This window comes from Octopus sinensis, linkage group LG11 (genome assembly GCF_006345805.1).
Source record: "Octopus sinensis linkage group LG11, ASM634580v1, whole genome shotgun sequence".
NCBI classification, from domain to species: Eukaryota; Metazoa; Mollusca; class Cephalopoda; order Octopoda; family Octopodidae; genus Octopus; species Octopus sinensis.
Window position 1 is genome coordinate 72,899,001 of NC_043007.1, and position 19,968 is coordinate 72,918,968.

The following is a 19,968-nucleotide window of genomic DNA, read 5'->3' on the forward strand; positions in this document are numbered from 1 at the left end:
TTATATATAGAGGGCATTATACATACATGCCAGATGGCATTATACATACATGCCACACGCTAAGAGGGACAATTAGTCATTTCTACCAAAAATATTACTAATCCCACCGAATGCAATTTTTCAAAGTAAGACATTTAAAAAATATAGACCTGTATCACAGTGATTTCATACTTACGTATTCATCAGCAGGCCTGGATGTATCATACATAAACGACCCCTGCTCGCTTAAGCCGATCAGCTAACTGATCAACACTTTCTTTATTACAATTATAAAAATTAATACATAGAAAGGACGAATACAGGAACATACATACATACAAGAAAATTTAATTTAAGAGAATCGATTAAAAAAGTTTCGTTTGTATTCGTTATAAGTAATAGTTTTTGCGTAACTAGTGTTACAAACACTTGTAGCTGACCTTTGTGCTTTTACTCGAGCTTTCACACCCCGGCAATTGTTGAGGCCCTGCAGCTTCCACTTCCTCTCTCTCCTCCATGGTCAAGCTGGCCTTCTCGTACCCACCTTTCTTTCCACTTCCTTCCATCTATTCGCATACACTCCCCGCGGCAGGGTCCTCCTCTCCAGTCCCATCTTGCTTCTCAGATGATATCTGAAGTAGGTGAGCAAGCCGGGCCCGGAGACAAACGACCCTGTCGCGGTTCCTTCCATTCTCGTTCTCCACATGCATTCCTTTACCACTGCAACCGTGCAGTGAAAACATGCCTCACCTTCCTTCGAGAGTCCAGTTGGCGGTATCATCTTAATCATAGACTCAGCCGACAGCTGTACTCGTCCAGATGCGATAACACGTGTTCTGCGTAACTTATCAAGTCGTTCAACTTCCGACAATGAAAAAAAGCGTGCTGAACGGTTTCATCGTCGTCAGCCCGCATCTTTGACACGTCGGTGGCACTGGAACTCCGTGCCGTGATAACTTTTCGCGAACAGGTAAAGCATTCCTGTAGCACTGCCAAGCCAGGGATCTTTGGAAATTATCCAAATACCCCGACCTGAACGTTTTCTTAACAGATTGGCAAGCTGGTTTTCATCAAACCCCAGAGCCCCTCCTAGGACGTCATCGTTTTTACCTTCTACCAGCCCTCTATAAAATACCGAGGTGGTATTTCCGCAGCCGGCCTTGCCCGCCTTGTGGATCAGCGTGAGTGCCTGTCGGCACTCCTTTTGCCATGGAGTCAGATTGCATCTTCTGATGTAACCGGGTTTAAAATTAACTAAGGAGGCCGGTCTCGGAAAAAATCCCTCTGCCAACGGACTCCACACCTTATCACCTTCCAGGTGGTGCCAGAGATGTCTTAGTCTCAACGCATGTCTGCGCATCATTAACCAAGGCATCCCTAACCCACCCTTTAACGGTTCTTGACAGCACACGGAGCGTCTCACAAGTGGCTTTCCTCCTTTCCACAAAAAGCGGAAGAGGGCTCGTTCCAACTTGTTAAGCCATGAGTCGGGGCAAGGGACGACGGTCAGGCGGTAGGTGATTACGGATGCAATAAACATCTGCGCCACCTCCGCCCTTCCTTTCAAGGACAGAGACCTTCCGGACCAGGTCCGTATTATGGCCTCCACCTTGCCCGTCACCTCGCTCCAGTTCTTCTCCGTTTGGGAGTCCGGTCCAAACCAGACTCCCAGCAACTTAACAGGGCCATCCGTCCAGTGTCCACAACACTGGACAATATCGGCTTGTTCCTCCAGGTGCCGAGGCGCAAGCCGACCGATTTGTCCCTGTTAACCTTGCTCCTGCCACCGCCTCGTATCCTCTGATAGCCTCCTCTACACCAGGTAGTTGGGCCTCCTTGGACACGATGAGGGTGATGTCATCCGCATAGGCAGTGACCGACCTCCCACCTCCGATTCCATCTGAGTTACTCCCCAGCCTCTCCAACCTTCGCAGTAGTGGCTCGAGAGCCAATACGTACAAAAGTGGTGACAAGGGGCACCCCTGACGTACTGAACATTCGATCGAAAACGGTTCTGTTAGGTAACCGTTTATCTGGACGGTGGACTTGATGCCGCTGTACATAGCGGAGATCCACCCGCGGAATTCGGGACCCAGTCCGGTCGCTTCGAGGACCGCCGCCAGGTACCCATGGTCTACCCTATCGAAGGCTTTACTTTGGTCCAAGTGGACCATTACCCCACCTTTGCCGGTTACTTTACCCACCCTATCTAAGGTGTAGCGTATAAGGTGAAGGTTGTCCTGGATCGACCTGCCTGGAATTGCACATGTCTGTGCTCTCCCTACAAGTTTCTCCACGACAACCGTCAACCTTTTTGCTAACACCTTGGCCAAAATCTTTAACTCTACATTAAGTAGAGTTATGGGCCTGTAGTTACTAATCATATCCCCTTTGCTCGGGTCTTTCTGGATTAGCGTCACCACTCCCCGCTTACAGAACTGGGAATTCTCCCGTTCTGCTGCCAGTTCGTGTAGACGCCTGCCAGTATTCCCCCGAACAAATCCGGCATATTTTGGTAAAACTCGTAGGGCAGACCATCCAGCCCCGGCGATTTCTCCCCGGCGCACTCGGCCAGCACTTCCCTTATTTCCGCGGGAGTGATCGCTCCTTCACAGCACTCCGCCTCACGCCCCGCGAGCCGCGGCCCGCCGGCCAGGAAGTCCCTTAAGGCACTCCCCCGGTCCAGCGGGCCACCACCCCCGAACGCGCGCGCGAAATGCTGGTGAAGAAACTTTTGCATCTCCTCCTGTCCATAGATCTTTTGTCCCTGTTCGCCAGTCAAAGATTTTATTGAGGCTCTGTTGCCTCTCTTACTCTCCACACGACGGGCCCATCCGGCTACGTTAACACCTTCTCGTTTCCCGGCGCGCAGCTTAGCTCTGACTCTGCAACCTTCGTGTTTGGAGTCAAGGTGTCGGTACAATACCGTCCTTGCCGCCAGTACTCCGGATGCAGAGCCAGCTTCCATTGCCTCGTCTAGATTCTTAACTAAATCGCCCTCTAGACTAGCTCTATCTGTCCTTATCTGATTGCTAAATCTAACGGACTCTAATCGAATGGCTCTTTTGAGGGCGTGCCACCATCTGTTGTTAATGACGGTGCCGCACAATGCCCTCTGAACTAACTCCTTAATCCGGGTACGGAAGTCTTCACAATTCAAAATAGCCTTGTTCAGCTTCCAGTACCCGGGTCCCTGTCTATGACACTTGTCTAATTGCACCTCACACGTCACAAACTTGTGATCCGAGTAAGGTACAATATGAAATTGTGGACAACTAAAAACGTATCCTTATCTCTTTTTTTTATAATTATCCTATCTAGGTACGATCTGTGTGAGCCGTCGTAGTTACTCCACGTCCACTGTGGAACGCTCGGCTCATCCAGTCGGTAACGGTCCACTAGATCAAAGCTCTCCAGTAGACCCTTGAGGCTAGGATTCCCCTTCCTATTAGTTGAGCCAACACTGTCGATGTGCGCTTCAAGGACAGTGTTAAAGTCCCCTACTAGTATTACTGTTTTCGACGTCGCCAGAAAGGGCTCCAGGCTTCGAAAGAAACCCTCTGTCTACCCTCGTTCGGGGCGTAGACAGCTACCAACCTGAAGGACTGTTTACTTGCGTGAGTCACATCCAGGACAACCAGCCTGCCTTCTGGGTCCAGAAAGACAGTACTTACCTGCAGGTCCAAGCTCTTCCTGATGAAGACTGCCACGCCTCTTCCTCCTCCTCGGCTAGGAGAAATAAATTTCTCGAAACCATTTAGAAGAGGTGAGAACGCTTGGGTCTCGCTCATCTTGGACTCGGTTACGATAGCAACATCTATACCTTGTGTCGTGAGGTCGTTCAGGAAACAAATTTGTTTCCATTTCGACCCCATTCCACGTATGTTTAGGCAGCCCAGCTTGGCCATTGTGGGCGAGGGAGGAAAATAATTATACTCACGGTTGTGAAAGGGAGCACGGCGGTCTGATTTTGCCTGCTTCCCTTTCTTCCGCTACTGCAGGGCTTTTGACCGGCGTTGCCACTGGGCTCTGGGTTGGTGTGGTTGCCGGGGTTATTGTTAGTTTTCCTTCTAACACCTCTTTGGTGACATCTCTTATTAGGCGGTTCTTCAGGTGTTCCTGAAGAACCTCCTCCTTCCATTCGTTCTCGCCTACCTTGGCGAAGCGCGCAATTGCTTTTCCATCTGAGGTTCTGCTATACAGCATGAACCTCGACAGTTTGCAGCATTTGTAAACTTTTTCGTTTTTTTCATCAAACGCAATTATTTTTTCGTTTTTCAATAAACATTTTTTAGGATCTTGTTTTACGGGGAGGGGTTGGCAAACTGTTTTCCAATGAAAACAGTGCCATGGGGGTAGGGTTGGGGTTTGTTTAATGTGTGTGTCTGCAGTGTTAGTTGTTTTTTTCCTTGTTTGGGGAGGGGAGTCCAGGGTATTTTCTTTTTTTCTTTTGTGCGTAACTTGGGTGTATTCCATCGGTTCTATTTGGTCTATTTTTGCTTCCGTATTTGTCTTGGTCGTTTTGTTGTTCTTCTTAGCTTCCTCTCCCTCCGCATTGGGTACACTTGGAGGGGCCGCATCTTCTGTTCTTTTTTTTCTGATGCAATTGGAACGGACGTGACCCTTTTCTCCACACTTGAAGCATCTGGGTCTTCGTCCTTCCACCGACACTCTCATGGACGTGCCATCCTCGTTAAAAATCCTGTCAGGCAGGCTCTCCAAGATCTTGTTCTCTGCCTGTACGAGGAGCTCCAGAGTCTGACCCCTCCAACGTACCGCTTCCTTCCTTCTCATTTGCAGTATGTTCATTTCGCGTCCACATCATGTAAGACCGCCGCTGCTACCCACATGGTGTCGTATCCTCTGGGTATGTCTTCAACCGTTACCTTTGCGGTTCTCTTCCCCATATACGAGGGTAGCAGCATGATGTCGTCGTTTTTAAGGGTCAACGACGACACCTCCTTCGCCACCTCTGCCGTGTCAAAGTGTGCTTCGATCGTGGCACTTCGTGCACCTCTCACTATATGGCGAATTTTATCCCACACCGGGGCCAAGCATTTCTCAACGGTTTCGTTTTTTACTTCCATGATCTTTTTTTCTTTAAAGTTGTACACTTTATAGATTACGATCTTTTCCTTAATTTCTTGCACCTTCGCTTGCGGCGGCACAAGCCTTATTTCTCCTCCTTCTAGTTTTACCAAATTCCTATATTCGTACAGTTGTTCAATCTTGAATTCTATCTCCAACATGGCGCCGCCCACCGCGGCCGAGAATGATTGCCTGGGTACTGGGTTTTCCTCTTTTTCACCTTTTCCCATCACGGGAAAGTCTTCCTTCGACGTTAGGTCGAACTCCATCTCTGAAGGTTACCTTTAAGGTAACAAGAATATGGTTAGAACAAAATTTTCTGCCCCGTAGGGCGAAAATTATCGTTTTACGACGGGTACTGTTCAGAACAGTTTACACAAACAATGATATTATAACTTCGAATTCTCTTAAATAGCAGCAGCAAATTTCTCACAACGCAAAACGCAACAAACTGCTCCGCAAATGACAGCTAACTGATCAACATCAACGAAGCACATGGGTGAGTTTACATATATTACATCCTGTAAATGTCAGACTTTTTACGAATTGCATTTCGGGAAAGGAAAAGTTTTTTCGGAATAAAAATTTAGCAATTAAGGACAACTACTTAATAAGGAAAACTTAACAAGAAATTGTCAGGTAGATAGCGTGAAAACCTCATAAGAGAAAAAATTTCGAAAATAATTATTTCTTATTGAACTAGGTGTGTACTAGAGAGCTTTGATCTAGTGGACCGTTACCGACTGGATGAGCCGAGCGTTCCACAGTGGACGTGGAGTAACAACGACGGCTCACGCAGATCGTATTTAGATAGGATATTTATTAAGAAAAGAGATAAGGATACGTTTAGTTGTCCCACATTCACATTGTGCCTTACACGGATCACAAATTTGTGACGTGTGGGATGCAATTGGACAAGTGTCATAGACAGGGACCCGGGTACTGGAAGCTGAACAAGGCTATTTTGAATTGTGAAGACTCCGTACCCGGATTAAGGTGTTAGTACAGAGGGCATTGTGTGGCACCATCATTAACAATAGATGGTGGCACTCCCTCAAAAGAGCCATTCGTTCAGAGTCCATTAGATTTAGCAATCAGCTAAGGTTAGATAGGTCTAGGATAGAGGACGATTTAGTTAAGAATCTAAACGAGGCAATGGAAGCTGGCTCTGCATCCGGAGTGTTGGCGGCAAGGACGGTATTGTACCGTCACCTTAACTCCAAACACGAAGGTTGCAGAATCAGAGCTAAGCTACGCGCTGGGAAACGAGAAGGTATTAACGTTGCCGGATGGGCCCGTCGAGTGGAGAGTCAGAGAGGTAACAAAGCCTCAATCAAATCTTTAACTGACAAACAGGGACAAAAGATCTATGGACAGGAGGAGATGCAAAAGTTTCTTCACCAGCATTTCGCCCGCGTGTTCGGGGGTGGTGTGGCGCCGGAGCGGGGGAGGACCTTAAAGGACTTCCTGGCCGGCGGACCGCGGCTCTCGGGGCGTGAGGTGGAGTGCTGTGAAGAAGCGATCACTCCCGCGGAGATAGAGGGGATACTGGCCGGATGCGCCGGGGAGAAGTCGCCGGGGTTGGATGGTCTGCCCTACGAGTTTTACAAAGTATGCCGGACTTGTTCGGGGGAATATTGGCAGGCGTCTACACGAACTGGCAGCAGAATGGGAGAATTCCCAGCTCTGTAAGCCGGGGAGTGGTGACGCTAATCCAGAAAGACCCGAGCAAGGGGGATAACATTAGTAACTACAGGCCCATAACTCTACTTAATGTAGAGTTAAAGATTTTGGCCAAGGTGTTGGCAAAAAGGTTGACGGTTGTCGTGGAGAAACTTGTAGGGAGAGCACAGACATGTGCAATTCCAGGCAGGTCGATCCAGGACAATCTTCACCTTATACGCTACACCTTAGACAGGGTGGGTAAATTAACCGGCAAGGGCGGGGTAATGGTCCATTTAGACCAAAGTAAAGCGTTCGATAGGGTAGACCATGAGTACCTGGCGACGGTCCTCGAAGCGGCTGGACTGGGCCCTGAATTTCGCGGGTGGATCTCCGCTATGTATAGCGGCATCAAGTCCACCGTCCAGATAAACGGTTACCTAACGGAACCGTTTTCGATCGAATGTTCAGTTCGTCAAGGGTGCCCCTTGTCACCACTTTTGTACGTGTTGGCTCTTGAGCCATTGCTGCGAAAGTTGGAGAGGCTGGGAAGCAACTCGGATGAGATCGGAGGTGGGAGGACGGTTACTGCTTATGCGGATGACGTCACCCTCATCGTGTCCAATGAGGCCCAGCTACCTTGTGTGGAAGAGGCTATCAGAGGATACGAGGCGGTGGCAGGAGCAAAGGTTAACAAGGACAAGTCGGTTGGCTTGCGCCTCGGCACCTTGAAGAGCAAGTCGATATCGTCCATTGTCGTGGGACACTGGACGGATGGCCCTGTTAAGTTGCTAGGAGTCTGGTTTGGGCCAGACTCCCAAACGGAGAGGAACTGGAGTGAGGTGGCGAGCAAGGTGGAGGCCATAGTACGGACCTGGTCCGGAAGGTTTCTGTCCTTGAAAGGAAGGGCGGAGGTGGTACAGATGTTCATTGCATCTGTAATCACTTACCGCCTGACCGTTGTCCCTTGCCCCGATTCATGGCTTAGCAAGTTGGAGCGAATCCTTTTCCGCTTTTTGTGGAAGGGAGGAAAGCCACTTGTGAGGCGCTCCGTTTGCTGCCAGGAACCGTTAAAGGGTGGGTTAGGAATGCCTTGGTTGATGATGCGCAGACATGCGTTGAGGCTGAAGCATCTCTGGCACCACCTGGAGGGTGATAAGGTGTGGAGTCCGCTGGCAGGGGAATTTTTCCCGAGACCGGCCTCCTTAGCGAATTTTAAACCCGGTCGCATCAAAAGATGGAAACTGACTTTATGGCAAAAGGAGTGCCGACAGGCACTCACGCTGATCCACAAGGCGGGCAAGGCCGGCTGCGGAAATACCACCTCGGTATTTTATAGAAGGCTGGTAGAGGCAAAGAACGATGACGTCCTAGGAGGGGCTCTGGGGTTTGACGAAGACCAGCTTACCAACCTGTTTAAAAAGACTTTCAGGACGGGGTACTTGGATAATTTCCAAAGATCCCTGGCCTGGCAGGGCTATAGGAATGCTTTACCTGTTCGCGAGAAGTTATCGCGGCACGGAATTTCAGTGCCACCGACGTGTCCAAGGTGCGAGTTGGACGATGAAACCGTCCAGCACGCTTTTGTACACTGTCGGAAGTTGTCAGACTTGATAAGTTACGCAGAACACGTGTTATCGCATCTGGGACGAGTACAGCTGTCGGCTGAGTCTATGATTAAGATGATACCGCCAACTGGACTCTCGAAGGAAGGTGAGGCATGTTTCCACTGCACGGTTGCAGTAGTAAAAGAATGCATGTGGAGAACAAGAATGGAAGGAGTCGCGATAGGATCCTTTGTCTCGGGCCCCGGCTTGCTCACTTACTTCAGATATCATCTGAAGAGCAAAATGGGGCTGGAAAAGAGGATCTTACCACGGGGTGTGTATGAGAAAAGATGGAAGGAAGTGGAAAAAAAGGTGGGTGTCAGAAACCCAGCTTAACTATGGAGGGAGGAGAGGAAACAAAAGCTGCGGGGCCTTATAAATTGCCGGGGTTTAAAACTTCGGTAAGATCGAAAGGTTATGAAATGTTATAAGATTCTATTGGTCACGTAAAGGACAATTTATAGACGAATTTTTTAATCCAAATGTTATGGAAAATTTTTAAATCGAACCTCTTAATTATTTGTTTTGCATGTATGTCCTGTATTTGTACTTCTATGTAACGATTGTATAATCGTAATAAAGAAATAAGATGGCATTATACATACATGCCACACGCTAAGAGGGACAAATAGTCATTTCTACCAAAAATATTACTAATCCCACCGAATGCAATTTTTCAAAGTAAGACATTTAAAAAATATAGACCTGTATATATATATATATATATATATATATATTATATATATACGACGGGCTTCTTTCAGTTTCCGTCTACCAAATCCACTCACAAGGCTTTGGTCGGCCCGAGGCTATAGTAGAACATACTCAAGTGTTTAGTTTAGTTAATTAAAGTGTTTAGTTAACTAGAAATTGTGTTGAAATCTGGCCTTCAAAAGGAAAAGAACCACACACTGAACACGGAACCATGTGGTTCGTTACCACACAGCCACTCCTACATAAAGAAAATATTTCAAAAGTGCTATTAATATACACTTAAAAAAAAAAAATGAAAAAAGAAGGTGGTAAAAAAGCGGGGAGCAAGCAGCGGACGATGGAGGAAACGGATGATGAGTCACATATCCTAGAAAAAAATGGTGAGTACATATATTAATATTATTTGACAAGTTAGCAGAGAGGGTTTAAATAAACGGCCGAAAATATCGTTTTATTCCATAATCCTTTTTCTTTTACTTGCTTTGGTCATTTGACTGCGGCCACGCTGGCACCGCCTTAAAGGATTTTAGTCGAACAAATTGACCCCAGGACTTATTTTTTAAGCACAGTACTTATTCTATCGTTGTCTTTCCACGAACTGCTAAGTAACGGAGGCATTAACACACCAACACCGGTTGTCAAGCGGTGATGGGGAGGGGGGGACAAACACAAACATCAAGACACACACACGTATAAGTAAGGATCTAGCTTGACCTTGTCTGAAACCAAATCCGTCCGATTATTGCTTGTCAAAACGAGCGGAAAATCTCTCCACACTCGATGATTGATGAGGAAACACTCGACACCACCCCCAGGACCTGTGCTGGTCAAGGAAAGGTCAGTCCTTTGTTTACATTACTGACCATAAGTCTATACAACAGAGAATTTCCTATCTCTTTCTCTTACGTGTCAGCTATGACCAAGGAGCAACACCCTCTTTTTTGTGTCAGACAAACCAAGGGGCAGCACCCGCTTTTGCGACAGTCTTTACCAAGAGCAACACTTCCCTTCGCCCGTCACTCGACACACGAAGAGAAGCTTTCGGCCGCAAGAAAGGCGATGCCACCTTTATCCCTTCTTCCTTTCTAGTCAGCGCCGTGCATTCCCTACTCTTTCGCTCTCTACTGACAGACAACCTTTTTCCACACTATTATCTACTAACAAGCGAGCCAGCCTTGTCACTATCACTAGAATTACTGCTGTATCTGTAACTACTTGGCGGGCAAAGGAATAAATCTATGTAAACAATATTTCTTCATTCTTGATGTTGACTCTTCGATGTTTTTTTGTACTCCGACGCGAGATCCTTCAAGCGTTACATCTACACGCTACATTTAATAGTGGGCTACATCATATCGACCTGATATCACATCTTTCATCCAGCCCGCTACGAAGTTCCTGCAATAAATCTACGGATATCAACAGGTAATCGAAATTGTGCCGGTGCTTTACTCAACATCTATTTATACATTTTGTACGATTTCTCCATCATTGTGTATGTATACGGAAACTGAAAGAAGCCCGTCGTATATATGTATATATATATATATATACGCGTGTGTGTGCTTGTGTGTCTGTGTTTGTCCCCCTAGCATTGCTTGACAACCGATGCTGGTGTGTTTATGTCCCCGTTACTTAGCAGTTCGGCAATAGAGACCGATAGAATAAGTACTAGGCTTACAAAGAATAAATCCCGGGGTCGAGTTGCTCGATTAAAGGCGGTGCTCCAGCGTGGCCGCAGTCGAATGACTGAAATAAGTAAAAGAGTAAAAGAGTATATATATATATATGGCATAACTACAGATGTGTACCCCAACCCAGCTTTGTTGCCACATAACTTCCAAAATAATAGATATCTTTTAACAAAATAACGTTTCTGCCAACTCGTTGCCTTAGGGGAAGAAATATATTGAAAAGCATCTATACACACGAGTGTGAGAACGAAACGTGGAGGATTGTCTTGAGATATGCTAGAAATAACAGCCAAATCTCCCTTAAATCACACACTTTTCTCGTCTGAAAATATTTACAATTTTCTGAGTTTTTTTTTAAACCGAAAATGCTCCTTACATGGTTTTTAAGTGCAAAAAAATTGGCCAAAATCAGTCTGGAATGGGATGGTGAGGAAAGGGGGAGTAGAAAAATATTTCAACAAAGCTTCAAGGCTAAAACAAAAAAGAATAAAACGATGCTCCTCCTCCCATCATTTTGAGGGCCCTGGAGCAAAAAAAAAAAGGAAAAATTCCCGTCAAAACGGAGAAATTCCATCTTATGTGGTCTTCCTGATCCGAAACCCCGTTTTTTTCGAAACCCGTCTCCCCATCCCCCCGGAAAAGACTTTCTCTGCAAATTTCTTTATAATCGTAATCTATGTCGTTTGAAAAGTATTTGTATAAACATTCATTAAAAGATACCCATTTTCTTGAAAGCTATGAGAGGAAAAAAGTTGAATCGCGTGAATTTTCTAAAACTTCTTTCACCAATCCTTCGAAAACATTTTTTACAATACATCCCTATATACTCTGAATCTACAGTATTTAAATGGTATTTGTTGAAAAATTTCGTTAAAATTATCCATTTTTCTGGAAGTTAAGAGACAACTAATTCGAGGTGGGAGTGGAGGCATCTATCTGTAGTTATGCCCTTTACATATATATATATATATATATATATATATCTTTCTCTCTTTTTCTCTTGTTTCAGTCATTTTGACTGGCCATGCTGGAGCACTGCCTTTAATCAAGCAACTCGACCCCGGGACTTATTCTTTGTAAGCCCTGTACTTATTCTATCGGTCTCTTTTGCCGAACCGCTAAGTTACGGGGACATAAACACACCAGCATCGGTTGTTAAGCAATGCTAGGGGGACAAACACAGACACACAAACATTAACGCACATACATATATATACATATATACGACTGGCTTCTTTCAGTTTCCGTCTACCAAATCCACTCACAAGGCTTTGGTCGGCCTGAAGCTATAGTAGAAGACACTTGCCCAAGGTACCCGGAACCATGTGGTTGGTAAACAAGCTACTTACCACACAGCCACTCCTGTGCCTATATATATATATTCATTTATTTTTTTTATCTGTATCAGTTCAAAGCTGCAGCCACGCTGGGGCACTGCCGTTTTGCTACACTATCATTTTTGAGAGCTTCCTCTGATATGTGGCATTTGGTGAATAAGGGAGTTTGATGTCGCTGCCCTCATTTGCACCTCCTGCATCGAGGTAGGTTTATCTGGGATTCTTGGCAGGAAGAGATCCAGTTTTGTTTGAAAAACACCTACATCCACTTTGTGTAGGTCCCTTAGGCTCTTTGGGAGAATATTAAAAAGCTGTGGAACCTTGAAACCCAAGCTGTTGCAGTAACTGATCTTCAAACACAACAGCAATGTTAGGATCTTTGGCACTGCACTGTGGCGACCCATTCTGGCATCTATGTAGCTCTCAATGCCAAAACTTGGTACAATCCCTTCCAAGATCTTCCAGATGTATATTACTGCAAATCTCTCTCGTCTTCGCTCCAGGGAGTAGAGTCTTAGCTGTTTCAGCATTTCCCAGTAGCTGGGCAGTTGCAATGAGATGATCTTCTTTGTGTAACTTTGCTGGATTGCTTCAAAGTCTACTGTTAATTTTATAATGTGGGGTGACCATAGTTGGGAGCAGTAGTCCAGGCAGCTGAGGACCATCATGATTCCCTTCTCTATGTTCTGAAGGTTCTCAGGTACCATCCAGCCTTCCATCTGCACTTTGTCACCACTTTTGTAATGTGCACTTAGAAAGAGCTATCATCACTCATGTCGATACCCAGGTCCCTCACTGGTTTAAGTTCTAGGATTGTAATCCCCACTGGGCTAGGGTACACACAGACATATATACATTTTCAGAAGTGGTAGTCTTTTCTTTTTTTTCACTGTCATAGTGACATCAGTCTGCAGAAGAGAATTGTATGGGGATTGATGTTACTAAAGTGGAAAAATCTATAGGTACCTTTGGAACTGGTAGCAAACTGTGTTTTTTTTTTATTAATAAGTCAGTGTCACTAAAGTGGAAATATCTATGGTAATTTATCATTAAAGAGAATATCTCTTATACACATGCATGCGCACCTTCATTTTGGGATCACCCCTAGGCTGCAATCCATTTCAGGAAAAGAAATTAACTAGTTAAATCACACATTACAAATGCAATCTGTTAGTGGCACAGTAAAAATATGCAAGTTTGAAATGTGACTTTATTTTTCTTATCTACATTTTAACAATGGAACATTGTATCTTTGTTAGAAACCAGCTGCTTCCTTACAGGAAGATTTCAAATAGTTAAAAATAAAAAAAACACACACACATGTGCATACACTCACAAACACACACACATGTGCATACACTCACACATGTGCATACACTCACACATGTGCATACACTCACTCACACACACACGCACAAGTGTATACATACACATACATTTGCATAAAGTGGTTATTTTTTATAAACAATAAAAAAACTAACAGGATATGCTTTGAACTAAAAAAAGCAAGTTGTAGATTTTTATTATATTGGAGAAGCTTTGCGAACAACATTAATTTCCTAAGTTAATCAAGATACTTCGTAGTTCCAGTTTTCGTTTGGATTTCAGTTGTTTCACAGCTGTTGCTTTTTCTTCTTTGTCTTAGTAGTAGTCAGGTTGTTTCTTGTATTCTTCAGTTTTCTAAAAATCAGAAAACAGTTTTTTGTTTTGCTTGTTTTTCATGCCTATTTGTACCAGTTTTCCTTGCTTCTGAATTAGGTATTTTTGTAATCCTATGGTATTTATTTTATAATAATTTTCTAGCTGTATAAGGCCTCTACATTTTATATATAACTTTCTTCTGGGGTTTTCGGAAATCCACCCATCCATTAGATCACTCATGGGCATTTATTTGGATGGGTGGTTATTTGTGGTTAAAAGCTGAAACAGAGTTAGTGTTCTTGTTTGCATTGTGTTTAGATGTTCATTTGCTCTGTTCGGCACTAGCCTTATTTCGTCGGAGGAATAATGTAACACCCTGATAGTTCGTTGGCTACACCATGCCACTTATCTGATCCGATTATATTTGTCATCATTGCTACGTGATCTCATTTACCTTGAATATCTCAATTTGTAACACAAGTTCTTATTGAACGCCGATATCCTGGGAATAACCACTGTCTTGCTGTTAATGTTCTTTACGTGTGTCACTAGTAATTATCTCATTGCAAGCTTCACTATGTTATTGTACAGTAAATAGTCTGTAGATAAATTTAAAGGATTTTTTATTCCCAATAATGGAGTCAAAACAAAATATATCAAACATGTTTAACGATCATATACCATTAGTAAAAAATTGAGAGCTACTAAACGAGTGAAAGAACATTCTGGCAATTTATCTGCTGCGTCAAGAGACTTAGGTATTGATAGGAAACGATTGAGAGAATGGTGCACAAAAGAAACTGAGTTAATCAATATGTCAGACAAGAGGAGGCGCAGATCAATTGGTGGAGGTAGAGGACCAACACATAGAGATCTAGAGATTGAACTCTTACAGTGGATTGTTGTTCTGCATACAAACAATATAATAATAAATTATTGCCATTTATGGAAATATGTTTTTGAATTGGTAAAAAGGTTTGGAATTGAAATGAACAGCTTTAGATGTTCTGATAAATGGATTTTCAATTTCATGAAATGGAATAAACTGACTGTGAGAAAGATTACACATGTTGGTCAAGCAGACAATAAAACACTTGGAGAACAGGTACAAATCGCCAGTGACTGTCTAGATAGCATTCCAGTATTAACAGCAGATAAGGATGCTGACCAGATTTATAATATGAATGAAACCCCTGTATACGTTGACATGCTGAATTCAACAACCATAGACTTTGTTGGCAATAAAAATGTAGGTGCTAGCCACTGTGATGTTACCAAAGCTTGTTTTACTGCTGTGTTGTGTGTTAATGCTGAAGGAAGGGTGTTGAAAAAAAAATGATTATCCTTAAAGGATTGAAAAACGTGCCTAAAATCAAGGTCCCAAAGAATGTTTACTTAACTGTCTCCAACAAGGAATCATTCCCATATGAACTCATGCAGCTGTGGACTGACAAAGTGCTTGGGCAGAGAACAGCACAACTATTCCATGCTCAAAATTCAGGGCTATTCATGGATGAATGCTCAGTGCACAAGAAAACAAAGCTCCTAGAAGTGTTCAAACGTAGGAATACAATTCTCAAACTTATATCTCCTAAAACATCTTACTTGTAGCCGTTAGATGTATCAGTTATTGGTCCTTTCAAGAAAGTCCTTCATGCAGAATGAGAGAATTGGTTTTCAAAGGCAAAAAGGGAGTATACAAATAAAGGATATCGCAAAAAACTTTCTTGTCAGGAGATAGTGAACTTTGTGACCCAAGCTGTTGCCACTTTAAATAGAGAAACTATAAAGCATGCTTTTGAATGTTGTGGAATTGCTCCTCATGGACAGACTGTAGAACATAGTCTCTTAAGCTCACTCTTACAGGATGTTTTGTCTGGCCTTGAGGTAAATGCGCCAGATGCACATAATGACAAAATTGAAGAAGATGGGATACAAGTAAGTGAATTAGCTCTGATGTGAATTATGACCAAGCAACAAATGAAGAAATTTGTGATATTTAACCATAAATGCCCAAGGACATTATTTGGTCATACGAGGCTTCCATTCATGTTTTCAACAGTTTAATTTTCAGTATTTCCTAATAGATCCATTGTTAACTTGAGAATATTTTTTAATATGCTACTTCTTTTAAGGCTGTTTCACTTTCTTTATGTCTATATATCTGATAACTGAAACGATAGAAGTTCAATGGAATTGTATAAAATAAATATGGTTTTTGAGAATATCTTTGTTTTTCCTAGGTGAAATATTTTACTTCCATATTACCACCCATAAGCACTTATTATAGGTGGGCAGTTATTTAAACTGAAAACTAGTTTTATAAAATAAAATTTTCGATTTAACAGCTCTGGGTGGATTTTTTGAAAACCCCATTATGTCAGATTTTGGGTGGTGCATCCTAAATTCTGTCATCATTATTATTGATTTCTTGTCTAGTTTGGTTTGTTCATTTAGAGTTCAATTAAGAATATTGTAGCTGTAACTTATAACTGGGATGGCAAGAGTGTTGATACTTATTATCTTGATTTTCACATTGAGTTCTGTTTTAAGTATTATTGTAACTCTTCTATAGTATTCCTTTCTTATCTTCTCTTTCATTTGTGTGTTATACCATATTTAGTTCATTGATTCCTAAATATTCGTATTGTCTGGTTTTGGTCTAATTCTCTTATTTCATTTGCTTTATCTAGGGTGATATTGTTACTCCTAACTAGTTTTCCACTTTTGATGGTTGCTTTGGTATTTTTTCTAAGCTGAATTTTATGTTTATTTCTTTCATAAATTCATGCACTGTTTGTAGTAATGTTTCCAGCCGTTTGTCATTTGCAGCATACAGTTTTAGATCATCCATATACAAGAGATGGTCAATTGTTTTACTGTAGCAGATGTATCCATATCCAGTTTTCTTCAGCATGTCAGATAAATGCATCAGTGTCAAGCAGAAAAGGAGTGGAGAGAGTATGTTTCCTTGGAATATTCCTCTTCTAATTGGGATGGCTTTAGTTTTTATGAGTCTCTCTTTTGTCTGGAGCTGTGGTACTATTTGCCATTTATTCATGGAATGTTTTATATATTTTATGATTATTGGTACTACCTTGTTCATAGCTAATGTTTCCAGGATCCATGTGTGGGGGAATACTGTTAAAAGACTTTTGATAATCGATCCAAGCCATGCTTAGACCCTTATTTTTTCTTTTGGTTGTCTTCAGTTATGGTTTTATTGATCAATAAATGATATTTTCATTCATATGAGCCCTTGCAGCATCCCTTCTGATCTTCTGGAAACATGTTGCTTCCTTCCAGATGTTTGTCCATTCTCTGTGATATTATTGCAGTTAAGGTTTTGTACATTGTAAGGAGACAAGTTATCAGTCTGTAGTTTTGTGGGTTTGCTGGTTCAGTGGATTTGAGAATTAGGATAGTTTTCCCTTCTGTGAGCCATTCAGACATTGTCCTTGGCTCCACTGGTATCTCATTAAATTTCTCAGTCAGCATCTTATGTATTCCTATTTTAACCAGAAATTGGTGATCTTGTGTCTAGGTGCCTTCCAGTTGCTTAGTTTTTGCAGTGCCTGAGTGACATCTTCTTTTGTTAGAGGAGTCCAGAGTTGTTCAGATGTTGTGTTTGTTATTTTGATAGATCATTTCCGAGGCTGTTCCTTTACCAACCATACTTCTTTCCAAAATTCTTTCACTATTTCTGCTGTTGGTGCTGCATTGATCTCTGTTTTATTTTTGCCAAGTTCTTGGTAGAATCTTTTTGGATTGGTGTTGAACTGTTTTTGTTTTGTTCAAAGACCGTTTGGCCATAATGTGAGTACAGACAAACAAATGGACGGACATTACGCCAGTTATAGTATGATTATTATTATTATTATTATCAAAGAAATGTCATTTAAAACTTGGTAAACATTTTTGTTTTCAAGTAGCATTTGTTTCCTAGATGTATGATCACAGGATTGTAATATGGTATGATTCATGTATACACACACACACACACACACACACATATTGTAATAAGGCATGATTCACGTATATATACATGAATCATGTATACACATATATAATCCTGTAATTATAAATCTAGGAAGCAGCTGCTACTTAAAAACTGAATTGTTTACCAAGTTTTAAGACATTTCCTTAATAATAGTAATAATAATAAAAATAATGATGATGGTGATGATAATAATAATAATAATAATAATAATAATAATAATAATAATAATATAATAATAATAATAATAAAAAGATTATTCACAAAAACTACCAGGCTAATATTCTTCAAAATGGTTCTAACCCTAAATGCAGATTCTGTGACACATTTGACGAAACAATAGACCATCTCATCTCCTTATTTGAGTAGGATGGAGTACTTAACCCGAAGAAAATTTTAACTGGGCCCCACCTGCAGGGTCATGCACTGTTTATCTTGATATAAGATCACCATGTTGTGCACATATAGTTGTGATACATGTACCTGGTGTACTCTTATCAGACAGGTAGTCATGATGCATATACTGGGCTTCATATATTTTACCCCAGTGTTACTTTGATGGTATGCACTGCTCTCTCACTCAATAATAATAATAATAATTAGAGTACTCAGAGAGCGCAAACTTCCGGCAAGGCAACACCAACGTCCTCTCAACGATTAGCCAGAGATGATTTTTAAAATGTGAATATCTGAAACTTGACTGCTCCCACAAACGAGAAAAATAATTATAATAATAATAATAAAAAATAAAAAAAAGTTACTGAAACCTATTTGAAAATGATTCCAGGCTCACCATCCCTACAGGAAGTGCAAAAAATCGTATTAACTGGAACGGCTCATGTACTGAGAAGAGCACTATCGCTGTGAAAATAACATCCATCCATGAATTTATTTATTTATTAATTTTTAAATACATATTTTATCTATGAATTTGCATGTGTAATCTGGGAATGCATACAATGCCCTTCTCTGCCCTATGTGTATGGAAAACACTCGGCGAGAAACAGAAGAAAATTTGAAGAAAGAAGAAAAAAAAAAAAATAATAATAATAATAATAATAATAATAATAATAATAATGATAATAATAATGTGGACAACACTTGTAATAAGGTCATTTGAAATATTTCCGTCAAAAGTTGGAATTATTAGGCAACTATTCTCACTGGGCATGATATTAAACCACAATCTAGGGTTCCCTTGAGGAAGGATAGCCTTTTATTAGCTCCCCATGCCAGAGTTACAGTGAAGCTATTGACAGGACAATAAATTTCATAAGAGGCTGGAGAAATGGCACTCACATGTTTTTTTTATCAATGTCTGGCAAAATACAGAGTACCTGTAATTTATACAGCAGACATTAATTGCCTAATTAGTTGGCACTGTGAATTAGGAAGGGAACTTCAGAGTGCCACTTCTCTCATGTTGTCCCCTACTCACCTTCTATGGAATTACTGACAACACTGAGATTTCCGACCATATCGTTGCACGAGTCACCAAGGAGCACATTGGACAATGGATGACAGACGGGTAATGATAAATATGGGAGTGGGAAATACCTTAGACCTAAGTTCAGAATTGGAACACGAAACACAGGAAAATACTGAAAGAACTTCACATGATAAATATTATAATCACAATATAATCCTCAATGGCACTTCTTTATAAAGCTGCCCTTATCCATACCAGAGCAGTCTTCTCTCTTGTACATTACATCTGATGAGCAATTTTTCTCTCAACACATTTGCATTTTCTCTCAACTCATTTGCATATGCTTATTTAATTTCTTTCTAACCTTTGCATGTCCCCTGCATTCATGGCTTAGGTTTTACTACCTTGTAGCATTACTCCTCATACATGTACTCACATAAATTCATATATATATATGTGACCACATGTGTACCGTTGGCGATTTTTTTTTTCCTCCGTCTTCCCTTCTCTGGATCTTTCCTTTTCCTATGTTTCTGACGAAGAGCTCCACTCGAAACGTTAAGAAATAATAATGTACTCTTTATAAGTATTGATTGACAAATATGAATTACTAATTTTTTATTTGTTAACAATAATTTAGAAACTTACATTTATTTAATTATTATTATTTTATAATTCTTATATCTGGACGTAAATTGTAAAATATTAGTTTGTCACTTTGTGATTTAGATTGTAAAAATGCTTTAGTATAACTAGAGGTTTTTATTATATTTCTAGTATTATTAAATTTAATAATAATAATAATAACAATAATAATAAT

At 41.6% G+C, this 19,968-nt stretch overlaps 1 long non-coding RNA gene across 1 annotated transcript; it reads left to right on the forward strand.

Moving 5' to 3' along the window:
- Positions 1–642: 642 nt before the first annotated feature.
- Positions 643–15,651, forward strand: LOC118765288. The gene is made up of 3 exons (XR_005001127.1): positions 643–653; positions 7,428–7,432; positions 15,457–15,651. It is a non-coding gene; the product is annotated as an uncharacterized LOC118765288 (long non-coding RNA).
- The last annotated feature ends 4,317 nt before the right edge of the window (positions 15,652–19,968 follow it).